Source organism: Rhipicephalus microplus, chromosome 6 (assembly GCF_043290135.1).
Source record: "Rhipicephalus microplus isolate Deutch F79 chromosome 6, USDA_Rmic, whole genome shotgun sequence".
Classification (NCBI taxonomy): domain Eukaryota; kingdom Metazoa; phylum Arthropoda; class Arachnida; order Ixodida; family Ixodidae; genus Rhipicephalus; species Rhipicephalus microplus.
In genome coordinates, this window is record NC_134705.1 from 85,017,868 (window position 1) to 85,031,299 (window position 13,432).

Genomic DNA, 13,432 nt, shown 5'->3' on the forward strand with positions numbered 1-13,432 from the left:
CGGAGCGCCGCACCAGCGCCTCGTACACGCCACCATAGCACTCCTACCCCTCGGAATCAGCAAAACTCGGACGTTTTCGACCACGACAGACAGAACCTGCCGGCCCGTTGAACGCTTGAACGACATCGCAGCGTCAAGTCGCACACTCACGTTCCGTCACCCTCTGCCACATGATCCTTCATTCACCGGCTTCACAACCCACGCGGTAGACGTTTCGCACGCATTCCCGGGTCTGCCTTTCACGGCAGGACCTTCGTCGACCTCGGTGCGGTGTTCCGCCACGTCGGAACTTGCAAGGCATATGTTGAGCGTGCTGAAGCAGCCAAAGGCACCACCTTTTTGCCGATGATTGTGGGCGTCGTTGCAGAGGCGTTGCTTGGGCAGCCGGCGTAGAAGCCATGTTGGATGGGTGACGTATTCACATTTTGCACAGTCATTTTTTTTTTTTTTTCCTTCCTTCCAGACTTTGGTGCTCGAGTTGGACATGTACACTATGCATCAGTTTTTAAAACAAATGCTGTAGCATCCCTCGCGACATGCCTGATAATGTTCGCCAGCAAGCATTTGGTGTGACGTCATGGGCGCATAGAGAGTACGCATGCAAGCAAGCACGCGTGGCTTCGACCTCTGGGAAAAAGAAGGTTTCAGTTTTAACATGTTTGTAAGCGAAACTAGAAACTTCAAGCGGACTGGGGATAAAAGCAATGCCGTGAAGCCAGCGCTGCCGCTGTCGGTGCACAATGCTGGTTGTGCATGGGTGGACGTCGGAATTGCTTTGCTACTGTTTGCCCGGCTTTTGGCCAGAACTAAGTACGAGGTGTGAAAGAATGGATTTTAATTACGTGCTAATGAATTGCATCGCTTCTCGGCCTTTTGGCTAAGATCAAAGTGTAGTGTTGGCTTGTCCATCCTACTCCTGCTCTTTGTAGAAGCAATCGACCACCCGCCCGGTTAGTGCGGTGTCTTTCTCTGTCTCTTCTTGTGTTGTTGTTGTGTGCATGCCTTCTTAGCTTGTTCGAGCGACCAGCAACGACTGCCTGCGGATTCTTGGACCCCCCTGCTGACACTTGGTTCCTGCTGCCCTGGATTTCTGGCTCTGGTCATTGGTGAGATGCTAGTTCTTTAAAACACTTCTTTTTTGCCTGTCTTTTCCGCCCCCCTTTGGGGGGGTGGGTTCTCGTGCTCGGCGAGACGGGCTGCTCCAACCGGCCTTGCCGGCAGCTTCCCGTCTGAAAAGCACCCTTTTTCTTGTGTATTAGTTGGCTCAGCGGCCCTTGCATCATCTGCCCAAGTGATGTAAGATAGCGCAAGCCTTCCTTGCACGCCTTTTTTTTTTTTTTTTTCTTTCGGAGCGCGCCTCTACTCTGGACACCAGCGAGCGCCGCTGGTGACCACGTGGAAGCAGCGTCTCCGCTCTCTCCTCTTTCTTCACTTTTCTCTCCCTCTTTTTTTTTTCCTCTCTTCTACTTTCCGTCCACGTGGCCCGCGCTAAGGCTCCCCTCCCGCTCCCACTGTTGCCAGCTACACTAACAATGTAGCCAGGCGACTTTCTCTCTACTCTTGCACGCTCCTTTTTTTTTTTTTTTTTCCGGAAGCGCCTCTGGTGACACGTGTCAGTAGAGGGCACGCTCAACCGGGTTCGCCTGCCTTCCCTTTTTTTTTTCTTTTCTCTTCTCTCACTCGCTCTCTTTCCTCTGTCTTCTTTACTAATTCCTTCTGGTACCCTCCTCTCTGCTGAGGCGGTCAGTACTCTCTCTGCCTTCTTGGGGCTGCCAGCTGCACTCACCATGTAGCGGGTAGCCCGCGACTCTCACTGGTGCGCACGCCGTGGTTTTTTTTTTCTCTCTTCATTTTCTTTTTCTTCCTCTTCCTCTCTCGGCGAGCGCACCCCTCTTCTCTCTTCTCCCCCGACTAGGGGGAGGAGGTCACACACTCCCTCCTTTTCTTCCCCTTCGTCTTAGGTCGTCAGCTACACTTAAACATGGGTTGACGATCACCCCCCACCCCCACCCTTTTTTTTTTTTCCTTCTCTTCTTTCTCTATCTCCTCTCCATCTTTCTACTTCTCATTCAAGTGTACAGTGCCGTCTTTTATTGAAGTGTTTTTTCTCAAGATGCCTAAGTGTTCTCACAATGATGTACATCCGGCCGTGATAATCCTGTTTTCTTTACAAGTGTTCGCCCACCAGTAGGTGATGTCCGAGGAGGTAGGTCCCCCGAATACAGGGGAGACCGGGACGCCCACTGCACCGAGGCCGCGAGATGCCCAAAACCAACCCCAGCTAGGCAAGGAGGGACAGACCCTTGATGTCTTTTTCCCAATCCCACACAGCTTCACCTGCCCCATAGACAAATGTGGGGTACGGTACTCCGGGATCAGCTGGACAAGCAGGCGACAAAGCTTGGTACGGCATCTACTAGATGAGCATGAGCTCAAAGTAAAGGTGGCATACACCTGTACCCTATGCTCCACGACCGGCCTTGGGCTGCATCCCACACTCCACTCCTGCATCGCAAGAGGCAGACACGAGCTGTCGCCCCTCGACCTCAACAGGCACAAGTGTCCACAATGCCCTGCCACCATGACAACAAGGAAGGGACTGGACAACCACATGCGCAAACACAAAAGACAGGAAGCACAGCACATGAACGAGGGACCAACGACTTCAAGGACTTCGAGGGCGGCACCTACTGCAACTCCGACTGGCCGACCCCCCCGCGCTGCTGCCGGCAACCAAGCCACACGGACAATGACCCTTCGATCGTCACAGAGCTCCAACTCAACGACGTCAACGGGATCATCACCAAGCGAGGACAGCACGACACTGAGCGCAACGACGGACTCTCCAGCACCAACAGAGCTGGCACTCACACCTTCCTCCCCCCTTCTAGGTGACTTGCAGGAAATCCCTGACCGGGTTTCGGCAACTACGGGCACCCCATCGCCCACGCCTAGCGAGGCCGCCACAGCGAGGAGCAGGTCTTCATGTGCCTCTCTGTTCTCACAGGTTGGAAATGCATCCTCCATCACGCCGAGTCCCAGGCAACATGAGTCACCGCACCGCGACACGGACCACGACAACCCACGGCGTTCCCGGCCACCATCACCGGACCGGGCCCTTACCCCTCTCCCTCCTCTCTTAGGCAGCACAGCTTGCTCTCCAAGCCAGAGCTCCAGGGATGCGACAATTCCATCAGCAACCAGCGAGGAGGAGTCACCACCAGAAGGGTCATGGTTTTCGTCCCGTCTCCAGCAGGATCCAGACACAGCCCGCGCTACTCAGAGGACCAGTCAACAAGGAGCACCGCAGCACAGCTTGGACACGGCACAAGGGAACCCTCAACCAAGTCCATCAGCCAGGAGTGTCAGCCACAGCGTCGACTCCCCCACACCCCCAACATCACCCGAGGGACTTTCGATAGACGACGCAGGCGGCGAGTCACAGGACCCCGCCCCACAGACAGTGAACCCCGGCGAGATCACCCTCTCCGGGCCAATCGACGACACAAGCGTACTCGCAGAGCAGACCCAGCGAATCCGGCAACTGCTTCGGGAGCCCGCCACTGCTGAGCTCTGGGACGACTTCCTCTCCATCCTGGAGGAAGCCGTATCGGCGGTGAGGAGGGAGGCGAAAATTCCAGACAACCCTGCCGGTGGAAAACCCCGCGTCCCGACCAACCCGAACAACGCCCAGCAGATACAGAGCCTGTATCGTCGCAACCGCCGTCGGGCTGTTCGTGTCATCGTACAGGGCGAAACAAAACTCTGCGAGATTCCGCTCGACAAACTGGAGCAACACTTTGCTGAAACATGGGCGCCGAAGGAAGGGAACACCCACCTGCTCCTTAACAAGGCTCGCCCGGACGACATGACAGAGATCTGCCTCGCCCGATTCACCAGCGACGAGGTGGCGGCCCGTCTTCGCAGAAGCGAAAACACGGCCCCCGGCAGTGACAGGATCACCTACCGTCATTGGAAAGAACATGATCCTGATGGTCTCTTTCTATCCGCAGCATTCAACGTGTGCCTCCATTTCAAGCAAGTGCCCGACGCCTGGAAGGAAACGAGGACCATCCTAATCCACAAGAAGGGTGATCCGAGTGAGGTCACGAATTGGAGACCCATTGCCCTTGGGAACACCATCTCCAAGCTGTATGCGGGTTGCCTAGCTTCCCGCATGCAGCAGTGGGTGTGTGACCATGACGTGCTCTCGAGGTGTCAAAAGGGGTTCCTGCCGCACGACGGCGTGTTTGAACACAACTTCGTGCTGCAGGAGCGCCTGGACGCCGCGCGGGCCGGCGGTGGTGACCTTTGCGTGGCCTTTCTCGACTTCGCCAACGCATTTGGCTCAGTTCCGCACAACGCACTAATCGATTCTCTTCGTGGTGCAGGTGCAGGAGAGGACTTCTGCGCAATCATCGCAGACCTCTACCGAGACAACGCCACCCGGATTGTCGCCGAAGCTGGGACAACGGCCCCAGTCACAATCTCCGCCGGAATTAGACAGGGCTGCCCACTGAGCGGCCTGCTCTTCAACTTGGTGCTCGATCCAGTCATTCGGGCGGTCCAAGGAGGTGAGAGGCAGCACAATGTGCTGGCTTACGCCGATGATTTGACCCCCTTGGCGGACAGCCCCAAGAAACTGCAGGACCGCATCAACGTCGTGGCGGCTCTCGCGGGCCAGCTGGGACTTCGGCTGAACCCCAAGAAGTGCAGAAGCCTGCACCTCTCTGGTAGGACTCCCGTAGGCACTAGGGACACGAAATTCTTCGTCAACGGAGAAGAGATCCCTCGCATCAGTGACTACGAGAGTCAATCTTTTCTAGGACGCCCCGTCGGGTTCAGCCTTCTCCAAGACCGCTCTAAGGTCGATGAGGCAATCTCCGTCGGCCGCACCCTGCTCGAGTCCATGCTTGCCCCATGGCAGCGAATTGATGCACTGAAAACTTTTGTCTTTCCAGCACTCAACTTCGCCATGCGGTGCGGACAAGTGGGCAAGGCGGAATGGGCCCGCCTAGACGACGCACTCCGGCCCCTGATAAAGAAAACTCTTTATCTTCCAGGTAACGCTGCAAACAACTACCTCTACGGCAGCGCAGCGGCCGGAGCAGCTGGAATCCCCCTCGCCGCAGACACAAGTGACGCCTGCCGCGTGGACAACGCCTTCAAGCTTCTGACCTCGGCCGATCTCGAGGTCCGGGAACTTGCCTTCGAAGCGCTAACCAAAATTGTCTCCAAGCGCATTCGCAGGCAGGCCACCAACGAGGAGCTCGCCTGCTACCTCAGCGGCGAAACGGAGGGCATTTTCCAGGCACGGCCGACACAACTGCAGTCCGTCTGGACCGAGGCTCGGAAGGCTTCCCGCAGGCTACACGTCACCTGGGAAATTTTCGAGGACGGGGGGACCAGCATCACGTGTGACGGAGAGGAAACTCTCACGTCAAAGAAACGACGAAAAGTGGTGAAAACGCTGCGCTTCCGAATGATGCGGGCACGCGATCGCTTCCTTCAAGAAATGCCCAATCAAGGGAAGGCAATGGAATGCGTCGCCGCAGACCCGAGCAGCTCCCACTTCATGCGCTCCGGCAAATTCACCCGCTTTTGCGACTGGCGCTTCATTCACAGGGCACGCCTGAACCTCCTACCTGTGAATGGAGCCAACCCATGGACCACCTCCGCCGACAAACGGTGCCGTGTGTGCGGTTACGCAGTGGAAACGCTGCCACACGTCCTGGGTCACTGCATGCGCCACAGCATGGCCTACACCAGTCGTCACAACAAGATTGTGGCGAGGGTGAAACAAGCCGCCAGCAAGAAGTTCACGGTCACGCATGAGAACAGAGCGGTTGGTACCACCAACCTTCGCCCCGACCTCGTTCTCGCCAGGGGGGAAGAGGCGATCATCGTGGACGTGACCTGCCCCTTTGACAACCGGCTCAAAGCACTCGAGGCAGCCCGACTGGAAAAGGAACGAAAATACGAACCAGTTCGGGACTTCTTGCTCCGCCGCTACCAGAGAGTCACGATCGAAGCAGTCGTCGTCGGCATGCTTGGCTCCTGGGACCCGGCAAATGACAGAGTTTTCAAAAAACTCTGCAGCCGGAGATATCTCCGGTTACTTAAGAAGCTTGCAGTGAGCGAGACCATTGCAGCTTCTCGGGAAGTGTACTGCGCACACGTGGCCATAAAGTGACTGTCACTCGCTGGGCCACGTGCTGACAAAGTCACCCTCCCAAAGACATCGCAAAAATAAGAGGTGATACTACACGACACACGCCCCTTTCACTTTTTCTCCCCTGCTATTTCCTATTTTCACCTTCTCTATACACAGTTCACGATACACCACCTTCTTCCTTTCTGGTTGAAGGAACAAAAAATGAGAACAAGTTTTTCCTTTTCGGTCAGAAATGTTCCTAACATTTTTGAAAACCTCTGTTCTTATCAGCTTAATATCTGATACGGATCCTATTTGGATCCAAGATATTAAACTTATTTTTGTGATGCGGCGGAGTGCTTGAAGCTTGCTTCACCTCCGCCACGGGTTGGCCCGGTATTGCACTACCTCCGGGATCGGCCCACTCACCCCCTGCGGGGTGAGTTCGACAATAAATTCAATGATAGAAGGAGTGTTCGGATTTACCCATGATACCGGGGTAAACGGCTTGGGTGCGTCGAGTGTCCGAGACGGTGGCGGCACGCCGCCCCGGCTGACGCGGTATTCGCGTGCAGGGAGTGCGCTAGCTGTGTTTACACTTACGATTGCTCTGGGAAAATAAATGTTTCCGTGTGTATTTCATATATGGAGGGTCTCTTTTATTTTGTTATGTTCACACGTACATACTCAAGTTTCTTATTTTTTTTAACGTTCCTACTCATATTAATAAAACTATTGAGGAAATTATCATTACTGTTTCGGAGGAAAGCTAGAAGTGTGTATACGATGTGTATGCATGTGCGATGTGTATGTATGTATGTGTGTAGAAGTGTGTATGTATGTGCCAAGCTATTTCCGCTTTTCGAATTCACCCGTTTCGCAACGAAAAATAAAAAAAGCCTCTAGAAAATGGGGTTTGGTTGGTGTTTCTGTTTACAGTTGCAGTGGCAAGCGAAGGCATTTTTATTTCACATCTTCACGCGGCGTCTGAACCTGAAGACGCGTGCTCTCGCCACGTCTACGCATCTACACTATTCCCCATCACAAATTAAAATCGCAAAGAACGCCACAGGACCCACTCCGCACACACCTGCTGTACGGTGGAGCGGCAAAGCCCCGATGTGCTTTTCCTATGTCCACTGACCTTTGGGGTTTGACGTCCCAAAACCACCATATGATTATGGGAAAATTTCGACCACCTGGGGTTCTTTCACGTGCACCCTAATCTGAGCACAGGGAAATGCAGCCGCCGCGGCCGGGATTCGATCCCACCACCTGCGGGTCAGCAGCCGAGTACCTTACGGCCATCAGACCACCACGGCGGGCATCGCCTTGTTGATCAAACACTTCATTTCTGAACACCATCTCATACCAGCTCATCCACCGTTGGCTCTCGTTAATTACAACGAACATCCTCGCACGCTCACCTCAATGGAATTGCCAGTTGCTGGAAGTTCCAAGAAAATTGCGCACTAGACGTTCGGACGCACCACGCACGTACCTGAAGCGACGTGGACCCCAGGACGCGTGAGATCACGCCCCGGGCGCGCTTTGCCTCCGTACCCACTCGTCACTCCTCACAGCTTCACTAAGCCGAGTATGTAGAAGTCGAAGAAGCAGAACAACAAACCAGCCAATCCCCCACAGTGGGTGTGAGCCACAAGTGAAGGTCAACAAAAACAAGCAACACCAGCGAGCGCAGTGACGAAGCTATCGTAATGGGGCGAAATAATCCACGAATATGGCTGCACGTTGACGCACGGTCGCATTTGTGCAACCACCCGTGTCTCCCGAAGACCGTCTGTCGCGCGTCTTCGACGAAAAGCGCAGGCGAGTACTTCTCCACTGATTTCCGCGACCACTTCACGACCGCCTTCGGCCGCCTCATGTCCGTCCGGCACGATCGACGGAGCGCCGCACCAGCGCCTCGTACACGCCACCATAGCACTCCTACCCCTCGGAATCAGCAAAACTCGGACGTTTTCGACCACGACAGACAGAACCTGCCGGCCCGTTGAACGCTTGAACGACATCGCAGCGTCAAGTCGCACACTCACGTTCCGTCACCCTCTGCCACATGATCCTTCATTCACCGGCTTCACAACCCACGCGGTAGACGTTTCGCACGCATTCCCGGGTCTGCCTTTCACGGCAGGACCTTCGTCGACCTCGGTGCGGTGTTCCGCCACGTCGGAACTTGCAAGGCATATGTTGAGCGTGCTGAAGCAGCCAAAGGCACCACCTTTTTGCCGATGATTGTGGGCGTCGTTGCAGAGGCGTTGCTTGGGCAGCCGGCGTAGAAGCCATGTTGGATGGGTGACGTATTCACATTTTGCACAGTCATTTTTTTTTTTTTTTTTTTTTTCCTTCCTTCCAGACTTTGGTGCTCGAGTTGGACATGTACACTATGCATCAGTTTTTAAAACAAATGCTGTAGCATCCCTCGCGACATGCCTGATAATGTTCGCCAGCAAGCATTTGGTGTGACGTCATGGGCGCATAGAGAGTACGCATGCAAGCAAGCACGCGTGGCTTCGACCTCTGGGAAAAAGAAGGTTTCAGTTTTAACATGTTTGTAAGCGAAACTAGAAACTTCAAGCGGACTGGGGATAAAAGCAATGCCGTGAAGCCAGCGCTGCCGCTGTCGGTGCACAATGCTGGTTGTGCATGGGTGGACGTCGGAATTGCTTTGCTACTGTTTGCCCGGCTTTTGGCCAGAACTAAGTACGAGGTGTGAAAGAATGGATTTTAATTACGTGCTAATGAATTGCATCGCTTCTCGGCCTTTTGGCTAAGATCCAAGTGTAGTCCTACCTCTCGGGACTACATTTTTGGCCTTTGGGCCGGGGTTGGATGCCCCCCCTTGAGGGGGGACAACCCTTTTCACTCCCTTTTTTTTCTTTCTCCTCTCGCTTCTCTTTTCCCGCTTCCTTCTTACGCTTGCGGTGCATCCAAACCGGGCTCCCTTGGGAGCTGACTGGGCAGTTGCACCGCAACTTATACGTTCTTCCCCTGTCCTGAGGTCAGGGCGTGGGTCTAAACCCACCCCTGACCGCCTGGCCTCTCCAGCAGGACTGTCTGGGGTCTTTGGACCCGCGAAGGTGTTATGCCTGCGGGATCCACTTGGTGGCCTCACTTCGGGGTGTGGCAGCAGGGGAGTGACGCTCCGCGGTGGGCAAAAGGCTCACCCCGCTATCACCGCTGTATTGAGCTATAAGCTCTGGGGTCGCTTGCTTAGCTGGCGGGTGGTCGCCCAAGGCGGCCTTCCCGACTAAGCCCAGGGTTCCCCGGCCCTGGGTGGACGTGCGGCTCAGCCCCTGCTCTGCCGGCCTGCTCCATTGCAGCTCCACCATGGCTCTAAGCCATGGCGACTGGCCAAGCCCTTTGGTGAGAAAGGGTGGACGCTGGGGCAGCCGGTAGGGCGCCGCACCCTTGGTTTGGCCCGGTGGTCCCGGAGGTCCGGGCGGCCTTTGATCGGGCCAGCAAGGCCGAGACTTCTACTTCCCTCTCTTGTGTGCTGCCTCTTTTGACAACCTCACTCTGTTCTTATCAGCTTAATATCTGATACGGATCCTATTTGGATCCAAGATATTAAACTTATTTTTGTGATGCGGCGGAGTGCTTGAAGCTTGCTTCACCTCCGCCACGGGTTGGCCCGGTATTGCACTACCTCCGGGATCGGCCCACTCACCCCCTGCGGGGTGAGTTCGACAATAAATTCAATGATAGAAGGAGTGTTCGGATTTACCCATGATACCGGGGTAAACGGCTTGGGTGCGTCGAGTGTCCGAGACGGTGGCGGCACGCCGCCCCGGCTGACGCGGTATTCGCGTGCAGGGAGTGCGCTAGCTGTGTTTACACTTACGATTGCTCTGGGAAAATAAATGTTTCCGTGTGTATTTCATATATGGAGGGTCTCTTTTATTTTGTTATGTTCACACGTACATACTCAAGTTTCTTATTTTTTTTAACGTTCCTACTCATATTAATAAAACTATTGAGGAAATTATCATTACTGTTTCGGAGGAAAGCTAGAAGTGTGTATACGATGTGTATGCATGTGCGATGTGTATGTATGTATGTGTGTAGAAGTGTGTATGTATGTGCCAAGCTATTTCCGCTTTTCGAATTCACCCGTTTCGCAACGAAAAATAAAAAAAGCCTCTAGAAAATGGGGTTTGGTTGGTGTTTCTGTTTACAGTTGCAGTGGCAAGCGAAGGCATTTTTATTTCACATCTTCACGCGGCGTCTGAACCTGAAGACGCGTGCTCTCGCCACGTCTACGCATCTACACTATTCCCCATCACAAATTAAAATCGCAAAGAACGCCACAGGACCCACTCCGCACACACCTGCTGTACGGTGGAGCGGCAAAGCCCCGATGTGCTTTTCCTATGTCCACTGACCTTTGGGGTTTGACGTCCCAAAACCACCATATGATTATGGGAAAATTTCGACCACCTGGGGTTCTTTCACGTGCACCCTAATCTGAGCACAGGGAAATGCAGCCGCCGCGGCCGGGATTCGATCCCACCACCTGCGGGTCAGCAGCCGAGTACCTTACGGCCATCAGACCACCACGGCGGGCATCGCCTTGTTGATCAAACACTTCATTTCTGAACACCATCTCATACCAGCTCATCCACCGTTGGCTCTCGTTAATTACAACGAACATCCTCGCACGCTCACCTCAATGGAATTGCCAGTTGCTGGAAGTTCCAAGAAAATTGCGCACTAGACGTTCGGACGCACCACGCACGTACCTGAAGCGACGTGGACCCCAGGACGCGTGAGATCACGCCCCGGGCGCGCTTTGCCTCCGTACCCACTCGTCACTCCTCACAGCTTCACTAAGCCGAGTATGTAGAAGTCGAAGAAGCAGAACAACAAACCAGCCAATCCCCCACAGTGGGTGTGAGCCACAAGTGAAGGTCAACAAAAACAAGCAACACCAGCGAGCGCAGTGACGAAGCTATCGTAATGGGGCGAAATAATCCACGAATATGGCTGCACGTTGACGCACGGTCGCATTTGTGCAACCACCCGTGTCTCCCGAAGACCGTCTGTCGCGCGTCTTCGACGAAAAGCGCAGGCGAGTACTTCTCCACTGATTTCCGCGACCACTTCACGACCGCCTTCGGCCGCCTCATGTCCGTCCGGCACGATCGACGGAGCGCCGCACCAGCGCCTCGTACACGCCACCATAGCACTCCTACCCCTCGGAATCAGCAAAACTCGGACGTTTTCGACCACGACAGACAGAACCTGCCGGCCCGTTGAACGCTTGAACGACATCGCAGCGTCAAGTCGCACACTCACGTTCCGTCACCCTCTGCCACATGATCCTTCATTCACCGGCTTCACAACCCACGCGGTAGACGTTTCGCACGCATTCCCGGGTCTGCCTTTCACGGCAGGACCTTCGTCGACCTCGGTGCGGTGTTCCGCCACGTCGGAACTTGCAAGGCATATGTTGAGCGTGCTGAAGCAGCCAAAGGCACCACCTTTTTGCCGATGATTGTGGGCGTCGTTGCAGAGGCGTTGCTTGGGCAGCCGGCGTAGAAGCCATGTTGGATGGGTGACGTATTCACATTTTGCACAGTCATTTTTTTTTTTTTTTCCTTCCTTCCAGACTTTGGTGCTCGAGTTGGACATGTACACTATGCATCAGTTTTTAAAACAAATGCTGTAGCATCCCTCGCGACATGCCTGATAATGTTCGCCAGCAAGCATTTGGTGTGACGTCATGGGCGCATAGAGAGTACGCATGCAAGCAAGCACGCGTGGCTTCGACCTCTGGGAAAAAGAAGGTTTCAGTTTTAACATGTTTGTAAGCGAAACTAGAAACTTCAAGCGGACTGGGGATAAAAGCAATGCCGTGAAGCCAGCGCTGCCGCTGTCGGTGCACAATGCTGGTTGTGCATGGGTGGACGTCGGAATTGCTTTGCTACTGTTTGCCCGGCTTTTGGCCAGAACTAAGTACGAGGTGTGAAAGAATGGATTTTAATTACGTGCTAATGAATTGCATCGCTTCTCGGCCTTTTGGCTAAGATCCAAGTGTAGTCCTACCTCTCGGGACTACATTTTTGGCCTTTGGGCCGGGGTTGGATGCCCCCCCTTGAGGGGGGACAACCCTTTTCACTCCCTTTTTTTTCTTTCTCCTCTCGCTTCTCTTTTCCCGCTTCCTTCTTACGCTTGCGGTGCATCCAAACCGGGCTCCCTTGGGAGCTGACTGGGCAGTTGCACCGCAACTTATACGTTCTTCCCCTGTCCTGAGGTCAGGGCGTGGGTCTAAACCCACCCCTGACCGCCTGGCCTCTCCAGCAGGACTGTCTGGGGTCTTTGGACCCGCGAAGGTGTTATGCCTGCGGGATCCACTTGGTGGCCTCACTTCGGGGTGTGGCAGCAGGGGAGTGACGCTCCGCGGTGGGCAAAAGGCTCACCCCGCTATCACCGCTGTATTGAGCTATAAGCTCTGGGGTCGCTTGCTTAGCTGGCGGGTGGTCGCCCAAGGCGGCCTTCCCGACTAAGCCCAGGGTTCCCCGGCCCTGGGTGGACGTGCGGCTCAGCCCCTGCTCTGCCGGCCTGCTCCATTGCAGCTCCACCATGGCTCTAAGCCATGGCGACTGGCCAAGCCCTTTGGTGAGAAAGGGTGGACGCTGGGGCAGCCGGTAGGGCGCCGCACCCTTGGTTTGGCCCGGTGGTCCCGGAGGTCCGGGCGGCCTTTGATCGGGCCAGCAAGGCCGAGACTTCTACTTCCCTCTCTTGTGTGCTGCCTCTTTTGACAACCTCACTCTGTTCTTATCAGCTTAATATCTGATACGGATCCTATTTGGATCCAAGATATTAAACTTATTTTTGTGATGCGGCGGAGTGCTTGAAGCTTGCTTCACCTCCGCCACGGGTTGGCCCGGTATTGCACTACCTCCGGGATCGGCCCACTCACCCCCTGCGGGGTGAGTTCGACAATAAATTCAATGATAGAAGGAGTGTTCGGATTTACCCATGATACCGGGGTAAACGGCTTGGGTGCGTCGAGTGTCCGAGACGGTGGCGGCACGCCGCCCCGGCTGACGCGGTATTCGCGTGCAGGGAGTGCGCTAGCTGTGTTTACACTTACGATTGCTCTGGGAAAATAAATGTTTCCGTGTGTATTTCATATATGGAGGGTCTCTTTTATTTTGTTATGTTCACACGTACATACTCAAGTTTCTTATTTTTTTTAACGTTCCTACTCATATTAATAAAACTATTGAGGAAATTATCATTACTGTTTCG

The 13,432-nt window shown here is 54.5% G+C and overlaps 3 pseudogenes; all 3 read left to right on the forward strand.

Annotated features, from left to right (window-relative positions):
• The first annotated feature begins 6,405 nt into the window (after positions 1-6,405).
• On the forward strand, positions 6,406-6,584 carry LOC142766363 (U2 spliceosomal RNA; annotated as a pseudogene).
• A 3,087-nt stretch (positions 6,585-9,671) lies between these two features.
• LOC142766421 (U2 spliceosomal RNA) lies at positions 9,672-9,846 on the forward strand (annotated as a pseudogene).
• Positions 9,847-12,926: 3,080 nt separating this feature from the next.
• Positions 12,927-13,101, forward strand: LOC142766422 (U2 spliceosomal RNA; annotated as a pseudogene).
• The last annotated feature ends 331 nt before the right edge of the window (positions 13,102-13,432 follow it).